The 12,227-nt window shown below is 25.8% G+C and overlaps 1 protein-coding gene across 2 annotated transcripts in view; it reads left to right on the forward strand.

The window, feature by feature from the left end:
* LOC129964099 (solute carrier family 12 member 7-like) overlaps positions 1 to 12,227 on the forward strand; it is a 615,365-nt gene that overhangs the window by 549,443 nt on the left and 53,695 nt on the right. The window lies entirely within an intron of this gene.

The raw sequence follows: 12,227 nt of genomic DNA on the forward strand, positions 1-12,227 counted from the left end.
TAAAATCCACGAAATATGGTATTAGTCAGGCAATGAGCGATATAAAAGTGAAATTTTGCTGCATGCTAAAATGAAAGTATTCCGTTTAAAAATTGTTGACAATCATTTTAACCCTTTAAAGGACCATTTTTTTTCTAGTCATATTATGTTAAAATATTTTTAGGCTTGAAATTAGAATAAGAAAAGGGATTCATTTAGCTTATTAGATAAATTTAATTTCATTAACTAATTAATTTTGTTAATTAATAATTAAATAACAAATCAAGACACATCATTTTGTATGAGATAAAGAGCTGAATCATCTAAGTGTCTTTCTAAAAAAATTGTCAGAACTGATGCCAACCTACATAATTTCATACAAAGATTGATAAATTTGGTGGGAAGCATACTTCTCACGGCCCTAGAAAGGGTTAATGAGAAATACTTTGTTTCTTGCTATTCTTCTTATTTCAGAGAAGCGATTGCATGATGCAATAAGTAAAACATTCCAAAACAATATTTTGAAATGTATCTTTAAAAAAAAATAACGCAGAGAAAAATTCAAATGCTGCATTTTTTTTTTCAAAATTGATTGTTGCTTTACAAATATTCTGTTACGCAGTTCTGGTAGGTCGGAATATGCATTTCAGAGCGATTTATTTTTTAAACTTTTATTAATTAAAAGTTGAATTTTGACTTTTATCACACGATAACTTTTTTAAAATATTCTTGCACAAAATAAATTGTACACCATTTCAAGATTTAATTTTTTTTTAAGGATACCAGTTTAATAGTCGAACAAAATTTTTCCAAAACTGATGAAAAATTTTTTAATATATTTTTTTACTTAATAGAATTCATTAATGCCAGAAATTCAAGTCGTTTCTATTGTTTCATCAAATATTAAACCATATGATTTTTACTCACAATTAAAAGCTAAACAAGAAGGATTCTTTTTAATATCTGTAGTTTACAAAATGAATTAAAAAGTGAAGTTACAATACCAAAATAGTTATAAAATAGGTGAACCAAACATTTGTATTTAAATTGGCTCAATGATGTCATGGTTCTGGTCTCTATTAGAAAGGTTCAAGCACACATTGTGCAGAAATATGTGAGACACTTAAAATAACACGGCTTTAATATTTGACAATTTGACGGAATCAATAAGCATAAAGTTGTATCTAAAGAATTTCACTGAAATAAAGCATACGCAATTTCCCCGGAGAACCAGCTGGTGGAAAGGCGATTAGTAAAATATTAAATCTGAAACTTATAAAGGTATAACAAAAAATGAATTGTGTAATTTAAATACAGATTAGATGTATACTGTTATCAAACTCCAGAATGTATACAGCCAACACAGTTATCACGCAAGACCTTCACTCATATTTTATATTCTCTGTGGTTAGTGGTACTCCAATAATTTTAGTGCCTTTCCGTGAAATTGCTATGGCAACGTATATAGAAATGCTTCGGAATAATTTAACTTTCCGTAGAGCACCTTTTCATGACCTTTAAATGATTTAATAAAAATTCCGTAGCCAATTCATAAATTGCTGAAAAGTGTTCTCAATAGAACAGCGCAGATTTTAGATGCCACAAGAATTCCATTTTTTTTAATTTTTTTTTTTTCATATTTATTCCAAACAGAAAATTGTAAATTAGATTATATACATTTATTATTATACTCTTTCTGTAGTTTTTTCATCAAATATTGTCTGGCATACAAATTAATTCACTTTTATTAAACAAATATTCATATTTCAACATTTACTTCATTGCAGTCATTTTATATGTGATGTGATTGCGGTATTATTTGCATGCAATGAAAACATAAAGAGGAATATGAAGACTGTAAGTATAGAAAAAATTCTGGGTGTTCGCATAGAATTCTTATTATTTGAATCTATGACCAATGATATGATTGCAGTATTATTTGCATGCAATGAGAACATAAAAAGGACAATGAAGGCAGAAAATATAGAAAGGATTCTGGGTGTTCACCTTTAATTCTTGTTATTTGAGTCTATGATCAATGATATGATTGCAGTATTATTTACATGCAATGAGAATATAAAAAGGATTATGAAGACAGAAAGTATAGAAAGGATTCTGCGTGTATGCATTGAATTCTTATTATTTGAATCTATGACCAATGATATGATTGCAGTATTATTTGCATGCAATGAGAACATAAAAAGGATTATGAAGACAGAAAGTATAGAAAGGATTCTGGGTGTTCGCATTGAATTCTTATTATTTGAATCTATGACCAATGATATGATTGCAGTATTATTTGCATGCAATGAGAACATAAAAAGGATTATGAAGACAGAAAGTATAGAAAGGATTCTGCGTGTATGCATTGAATTCTTATTATTTGAATCTATGACCAATGATATGATTGCAGTATTATTTGCATGCAATGAGAACATAAAAAGGATTATGAAGACAGAAAGTATCGAAAGGATTCTGGGTGTTCGCATTGAATTCTTATTATTTGAATCTATGACCAATGATATGATTGCAGTATTATTTGCATGCAATGAGAACATAAAAAGGATTATGAAGACAGAAAGTATAGAAAGGATTCTGGGTGTTCGCATTGAATTCTTATTATTTGAGTCTATGATCAATGATATGATTGCAGTATTATTTGCATGCAATGAGAACATAAAAAGGATTATGAAGACAGAAAGTATAGAAAGGATTCTGGGTGTTCGCATTGAATTCTTATTATTTGAATCTATGACCAATGATATGATTGCAGTATTATTTGCATGCAATGAGAACATAAAAAGGATTATGAAGACAGAAAGTATCGAAAGGATTCTGGGTGTTCGCATTGAATTCTTATTATTTGAGTCTATGATCAATGATATGATTGCAGTATTATTTGCATGCAATGAGAACATAAAAAGGATTATGAAGACAGAAAGTATAGAAAGGATTCTGGGTGTTCGCATTGAATTCTTATTATTTGAATCTATGACCAATGATATGATTGCAGTATTATTTGCATGCAATGAGAACATAAAAAGGATTATGAAGACAGAAAGTATCGAAAGGATTCTGGGTGTTCGCATTGAATTCTTATTATTTGAGTCTATGATCAATGATATGATTGCAGTATTATTTGCATGCAATGAGAACATAAAAAGGATTATGAATACAGTAAGTGTAGAAAGAATTCTGGGTGTTCGCATTGAATTCTTATTATTTGAGTCTATGATCAATGATATGATTGCAGTATTATTTGCATGCAGTGAGAACATAAAAAAGATTATGAAGACGGAAAATGTGGAAAGGATTCTGCATGTGCCGCATTGAATTTTTATTATTTAAGTCTATTATGTGATTGTGGTATTATTTGTATAAAATGAGAACAAAAAGTAAAGGTATTCTGAAGACAGAAAGTTTAGGAAGGATTCAACGAGTGCTCATTGAATTTTTATTAATTGTGCCAGATAGAACGATTTTGGAGAACATGTATTGCGCAAGCATTGTTGTTGATGTTTTAATATCATCCGTCTTCAGACTTCTCATTTGATCGTAATAGGATCTATAGAATATATGCTAAAGATGAAATTCTGCTATTCACAAAATTACACACGAAGGATTCTGATATATTCCATAATACGAATCAGTTATCTTCGGCGAAACGCTTATTCGCCGGAAATAATGATTTTATTTAATGTCAAATTATACATAATTTTGATATTTAGGGCTCACTTAAGAACGTAATTTTAAATTTAAAATTATGATGCAAATTTAACTCTTGAATATGTTTCTTTCATTATTTGTACAGTGCAATCGGTAAGGTAAAAATAAATTCACATCAGTCAGAAAGCATGCTTTATGAGTTATAATCTTTCTATTATTTACAGAATCAAAAATATCAGAGATACAACTTTTAGAGCTCTCATTGGTTAGTAATAACGTCCCCAAAATTATTTTCTTTAAAAAAATCCTTTTCCAAAATTTTGGGGTGTTTTTTTTTAATTTTTTATTTTATATTCTTATTCATTTGAAAATTATTTGACATAAAAATTTAAAGCATAATTCGTAACTTATTGCTTAATATAGTTGATCGATAATAACGTCATCATAATGATAATCAAATGATAAACTGTTTTCGAGTTTTAACCCTTTCTAGGGCAGTGGGAAGTATGCTTCCCACCAAATTTATCAATCTTTGTATGAAATTATGTAGGTTGGCATCAGTTCTGACAAAAGTTTTTGGTAAGTCAGAAACTTAGATGCTTCAGTTCTTTATCTCAGACAAAATGATGTCTTGATTTGTTACTTAATTATTAATGAACCAAATTAATTAATTAATTTAATTTAATTTATCTAATAAGCTAAATGAAGCCCTTTTCTCATTCTAATTTCAAGCCTAAAAATATTTTAACATAATATGACTAGAAAAAAATGGCTCTTTAAAGGGTTAATGTATTACAACTTCTGTGTCACAGATCTCTTAAATTTTGAACCGTGGATAGACAACGATGACTGCATCTGAGCCGGAGTCTTACTCTCCAAATTTTGATGCCATATCAGGAGGGAAACATTTGACACTCCACATCCCCTTTAACTTGCACAATGTGCGTCCTACGTGCATAGTGATATAGTGCATAGCATTTCCGAATTTAAAACTGGAATCGAACCATCAGGCCACAATGATTCTACATTATTTTCGAAGATCTGTTATTGTTGGAAACTAGTTATTTTCATGCATTACTATACAAAAGATTAAGTAGGAGACTGGAATGCATAATAGGGCAACTCATGGCCGATAATTTAATATGGATCTTATATATCGAAACTGATTTGCGATGAAAATGTTGGCATTCTTCTGTGCGAGATTATATATATATATATATATATATATATATATATATATATATATATATATATATATATATATATATATATATATATTCTAAATATATATATATATATATATATATATATATATATATATATTCTAAATATATATATATATATATATATTCTAAATATATATATATATATATATATATATATATATTCTAAATATATATATATATATATATATTCTAAATATATATATATATATATATATATATATATATTCTAAATATATATATATATATATATATATATATATATATATATATATATTCTAAATATATATATATATATATATATATATATATATATATATTCTAAATATATATATATATATATATATATATATATATATATATATTCTAAATATATATATATATATATATATATATATATATATATTCTAAATATATATATATATATATATATATATATATATATATATATATTCTAAATATATATATATATATATATATATATATATATATATATATATTCTAATATATATATATATATATATATATATATATATATATATATATATATATTCTAAATATATATATATATATATATATATATATATTCTAAAATATATATATATATATAATATATATATATATATATATATATATATATATATATATATATATATATTCTAAATATATATATATATATATATATATATATATATATTCTAAATATATATATATATATATATATATATATATATATTCTAAATATATATATATATATATATATATATATATATATATATATATATATATATATATATATATATATATATATATATTCTAAATATATATATATATATATATATATATATATATATATATATATATATTCTGAATATATATATATATATATATATATATATATATATATATTCTGTATGAAACCTTATAGATATAAGAATCCAAATCTGAATTCAAATGTACAGCAATTAAAAGCCATTCGACATAATTTACTCTTTTATAAGGACATTTTAAACTGTAGCTAGACATTTTATGAATAAAATAATCTCTTCAATAACTAAATTCAATACATACTAGACACTGGTAATTACCGTATATCAACAAAATTGCACCATACAGGAACAGATTTAATGAGGTCTTTTACATACACATGATGAAAACAAAAATGATAATTATGATGAGACGTATTTCGAGTAGGTGGCTTCAAATCCACTCGATAAATGATTACGAAATAGGCGATGAACAGATGTGCAAGCCAGTATTATTGGTGTAAATATAGCTAAATCATATTTGGCATATTCATTCATTGAAAGAGCTAGATACACTCATGAAGTGACTATAATGGTACTGCATTGCCTTCAATTTCAGACATACAAGAAATACTTTAAAGAAATATTTGTTAAAGAGAAAAGAAATAAATAAAACAGATTGGATTTAGATTAGGTTGTTAAAATCTCTTCAATATGCTTATTGTAATATATTTGTGGAACTTAGGCATTTTTGTTTCAACGAGTGTTCAGAATTCGAACAGTTTTTGAACTTGGATTGAACAATTCTTGAAACCGCTGAAAGATTCAAGTTATTTGCATTCATGCTAAAGAGGATAATATTCTCTATACTGGCACTTTTGTTGCTGTAAACTATTAGCACTGTTTACCAGTATATTTCCCAGAAAAAATATCAAGCAAGCACCTTGGCATATATCCAGAATTTTAGCAGATATATCTACCAAAGAAAACAAATTATCTTTTTCTGCCGTGTCCGATTTCATTAGTAGAATAACAAGAAAATTAAAAGCCTATGAAGGACTGCAGGAATTTTAGACCGTGAGTATGTCCTTGTAAAATAGAAGCCTGATATATACAGAATTATAATACAATATGAGGAAACTCTTTCATTGAATTCGGCAGATAATCTACGAAGTTTTAATCATAATGATTCGCAAGTTTAAAAATCAAGTAACTTAAAGGATATGAACAAGAAAGGAAATCCTTTTAAAGACAGTCAGTTATTTCCATTGAAAATAAATTATTTGTAGCTTCATAGAAATTGGCAATTGCAGCATTTCAAGTTTACTTGAATGGCTTCAAACAATTGCAAAACTACAAGAAATATCAGGAATGAGAATTTTATCATTAGAAGAAATAAGTTTCACATCTTCAGTTCTTCAATAAAAAGTGCGTTCAATACAAAGGCTAAATTAAATGCCTTTTGAAGAGATTCCAGTCTTTATAGCAAGATGCATTTAGATTCTCCAAACTGAAAGACAGATATCGAAGCATTTTTAATCCATTAGAATCATTTTTCCCATCTTCTGTATCTGACAATGGAATTTTGAAAAAGTCTAATAATAATGACAATAAAGTTGACGATTACGAAAACTTATTGAAGAAAGGAAATAAAAATATAAATGCAAGAATCCAAACCATTCCTGAAGCTATGCTGAATGACCAATAACTTTTCTTTTATTACAAAGGAAATAACGATATCTTTGAATGATAAATTCATAGTTTCGTTCTATATGAGAAGAGAACTGATGTGGCGTGCGATAGGTATATTAACTTATCTTTGAAGTCTAATTATCGCCGACTGTGAAGAACAGGATTTGAAATTCACGTGACTTAATCCGCAAAACTATTTCAACACAATTTCGATTATTTCTTATGTGGTCTTGAGAATGGAAAGAAGATATTCCACATTTCAGAGATAGAATTTTCTTGGAAACAGTATAAGGAAAATATAATCATAAGTATTTTTTAAACACAGAAAACTTAGATGCATCCAGAATTTCACCTATATGCCATGAAGAACCAAGAGATCCCTTTCTTCTTCAGGTAAAACATGCAGTGAAAAAATGGTAATGATCAAATCAACATATGAAAGTGGATTCAGATATCCTTATTTTGATAATATCTGTTTGGTTTTTTTAATTTGTTGCTTTTTTAAATATAAATGTTAAAGAATTGTGTAGAATTTTCGCTAATTTTTGTTCATTATATATAATTGTTATCCTGAAATATCTAATAATTATAATGTTGACATTATGGTACCAGGGACAAACGATTAATTTTAAGCATTAAATTTTAAGCGGGTAGAAAAGTAAAAAAAATACAGGAAAGCTTTATAGCATGCATGACATTTTTGACAATTTTACGGAAAAGAAGTGTGTTCATGTTAAAGAAAAAAAACTGAATTTGAAAATTGATATTTTAACGTCACGTAACATTTTTATGTTTGCAATTCCGATGCTGAATCGCTTCAAACCATAATGGATTTATTCATCGAATCAAAATACGAATTTGTTATATTTCGGAAAAATACTTGTAACAAAGTGAATGATATTTCAAGAGAGATTAGTCTAAATATTAGTAACAAAAAGGTTTATTGATGTGACCAATCCATAAGTCCAAGCTTAAGTTAAGAAATTTTCAAAGCTGAGATTAATTCAAGTTTCTTATGCTTCTGCACCAAACAGTATTTCAGCTAAACCAGTAGAAAATAAAATAGCAAATAAAATAATACTGAGTACTTCAGCTATACTGCCAAACTGTAAGTTAAGAATCTTTTAGTACATAACAACAAAGTAATTCCAAAGTTTTTATAAATGATGCAAGAAATAATTCGAACTAAAAAATTGTAAATAAACTTCCAATTTCTTTTATCAAGGATAAATCCAGGAACAACAATAAAAAAAATAACTAGCTTTCTAAACCTGTTGAATTTGGACTTTTTTTTACCCCAGACTGAAAACAAAGTTTTAAATCTATGCATCTTTTTCATGAAGTTTATGAAAAGTATTTTGAGCAGCTACTGGATGCACTCGGTACGGTTTGAAGGCTATATTGTATCCGAGTTTAGTTACAGAAATTGCGACATTTCTCATAAATGTATTCCTATAATAGATAATAATCATCCTGATAAGCCAAATTCTCCTAAAAAATGTATGGATTCTAACAAATGACCCTCTATACTTTATCAAAATGTTCATGATTTAAATACTGAAACTACAACTCTGTATTCAGTTTTCAGCAGCCTCTAAGGATTACGATATTTAAACGTAGTTTTGTCATGACATTTATTCCTCTTATACATTTCATGAAAGGTGCTTAATTTTTCGCGAAAACCGAAATACAACAAATTCATAAAAACGCGGAATTGTAAAAAATGATAATCTTTCACCAAACTGGTCTTCCTGATATTTATTTAAAATGTGTCTGGTTTTCAATTGCTGTCAGGAAAAGAAGCTTTTTTTGTGCTATATATTTCTTGCCAGTTTCTAGCATTGATAAGAATATAAAAAAAAAATTTATTTTTTTGAAAAATTTAGTTATGAAAATTTTATATATCTTTGGTGAATTTAGTTTACCTATAAATGATTATTTAAATGAAAACAATAGTTTTAACCCAACTAAGAAAGAATTATTTAATGTATGCATCTTTTATAATTTGAACGAATTTAAAATCATTTTTAATTGTAGAAACAAGCATTTAGATTTGACTTTATCTAACATTTATTTTAATAGTATTTCAGTCGATTGCAGAAATAAATCTTTGATCTCTGAGGACAATCAACGTACTGAATTGTCAATCGCTACTTATTTAATGTCTATCCATAAACTGTAATATCAACATTTGTAAGTTTAACTTTAATAGAACTGATTTTTTTAAGTGTGTGATATTTAAGATGAAATATTGACTAGAATTATTTGCCTAGTTTTAATGACATAATTATTGCTGTCCTTACTTTTTATATATAAATTAAATCATATTTTTAGTCAAACAATACCTACAAGAATTTTAATAAATTTTCTATTAAGTACTCACATGAAAAAAAAATATTTAAAAAGGAACCGATTTACTTCATGATAGTTTACAACCATGAAAATTATTGTTGAAAATTACGGATAAAAAATGTATTTGAACGCTTGCTAAGATTAGGAAAAATTGAATGCCAGTTAAATCAGTTTAATTTAAAAAATAGTTTTGGGACTTTAAGGTAGTGTAAAACTTATTTGGTAATTATTATAAGGTGGTGTAAAAATATTTTCGAAAATCATCGCGAAAACATGCCTCAACTTTGCTTGATTTTAATATATTTTGCTTCAAATTATAATTATAATTTTATTTAAAAAAATGCTCCGAAAAATGCATTCTCACCCTCCAAGTTAATTTTTGTCAGTTTTTATAACTCAAGGCGAAATTATCGGGCCTGTAAAACATGAATACACAGATACACATTCGTTTTTATTGCAAGAAATAGAAACAGAGATTATTGATTACCATAATTCACTAATCATGGTAACTGAACTAAAAAACAATCTATTATTATTCAGATTGTATGTATTTAAAGAGAGATTGTTTGTATATTCCGCTCTAAATCATATTCCTCATAATTTTTTTTATCAAAATGATTAAAAGTCACGAAAGAAAGAATAACTTCATATGAAGAGGAGAATTAAGACAGAGAAGTAATTGTATCAGCTAATAAATTTTATTAAGAAAAACAACCTCAAGTAAATGAATTGTTTACGTATCCATGGAAACAAAATATATGATATATGTACAGAAACTCAGATTAATTAAATAAGCGTTGAAGGCGCCTATTTAAAACCAATCAGAATTCTTGTAATATGTCAGCTCAATGTTTCTCGTTCAACGTTCATTAGTATATTGGTTTTAGAAATGCATAATCTGGTTCTTTCGAATTATCCAATATCGTACTTTAATTCAAGAATTCTACGTATGTTTCGTTTTAGATGAGTAGAAAATGTTAATAGATCGCCATAGAATATATTTATTCATTAAATGATATATAAATTGCGGAAAGCGAGTGGCATGATTTTTATTTTTCTTCTTTTTTTCTTTTATGCTTTTATCTATTTCTTATACCACGAACGATAAGTAATGAATAAGTAGAAGAATATATTATATCTCTGCAGAATATGTTTATCTATTTATTTTATGATATATAAATTGCCGAGAGACAATAGTGCAAATCAATATTTGTTCTTTTTTGGCACTTTCATCTGTGAAATATACCACGCACAGTATCTTAATTTAATTCGAAATGAGATTATATTTCATTGATAAATAATAATTATATAGTAATATTAATTATTTTAATTATTCAAGTGCTATAAATTTTAATTCGACAAAAACTGAATCTATATGTTAAATTAATTTTGATTTTTTTTTTCCATTCTTTGATTGAAAATTCCTTAAGTTTCAGAAGAAAAAAACTCAAAATTTATTTAATGTTTTCTTTAATACTATTGTTGTTATTCTTAAAGTCTGTTTAGCTCCTTTCTTTGGAACATTTTTAATGACATTTAATATTAAACAGATTGATTATTTCATATTTTCGTTTCAAATAGGTATGTTTTCTTTGAAATAAAACATTCGAGATATTTCCCTGCGATTATGAACTTTCATTCAATATATTGTTTCTTCTATGGATCTTTTTTATGTTAGTGTAAAAAACTTATTTATCCTTTAAATAAATGATTTTTCACTATATTTTTAGTGAACAGTAATTTTAAAAATTCTCATTGTAATACATTTGAACTGCGGGTAGAATTTATTTTCATAAATATTATGAGAAAATAAATTCTTAAGTACATTAAGTACATACATCTCGAAAAATAATTTTTATTTCAAATTAAAGATATGCTAAAGAGTTTTGGACATTTATAACAAAAAGTTATTTCTCGCAAAATTTTGGACGTTGCATTTCGTTTTAAAGTGAGCATTTTTTTTTCTTCCTTTTTACATTTTGAATGCAATTAATTTAATCTCAAAACATGTTTGCCTCTTATTGCTAAATTAAATAGCAATTTTTATGGTAAAAAAAATATATTAATGAAATTGTTATTGTATGCTATAAATTTCGTTGAAGAAAAATTATTTTTCGCATTTGAAATTTAAAAAAAAAAAAACGAAATATTTTATTTTTATATGAACTGAAGTAAAGTAAACTCTGTTTATTTTAAAGATTTTTTTTGTCGGGTTAAATAAAAAGTAATGAGGGAGAAATAGGACAGCGACTAGAATTCCATTGAAATCCTATATCATAGGATTATAGAAGAATCTTAGTTAATTTAAATTGACCTGCATTCATAAAAAATGTTCTCGGATTTATTTACTCTTTTCCATAATCTTTTAGCATTTTCTAGCCTATTCATAAATAGATTTGCGATATCTTTTTGAAACAAAAAAATCATATTATTCTCTTTATTATATTTATATTAAATTTGCATTTCATACACAAATAAATTAATAATTAATACGTTCTGTTTCTAAAAAGGATATATAATAGTCAACTTAGTTCAAAATAAACAAAAAATTGATTCTAAATATCTAATG

The sequence above is a fragment of the Argiope bruennichi genome, chromosome 3, assembly GCF_947563725.1.
Source record: "Argiope bruennichi chromosome 3, qqArgBrue1.1, whole genome shotgun sequence".
NCBI lineage: Eukaryota > Metazoa > Arthropoda > Arachnida > Araneae > Araneidae > Argiope > Argiope bruennichi.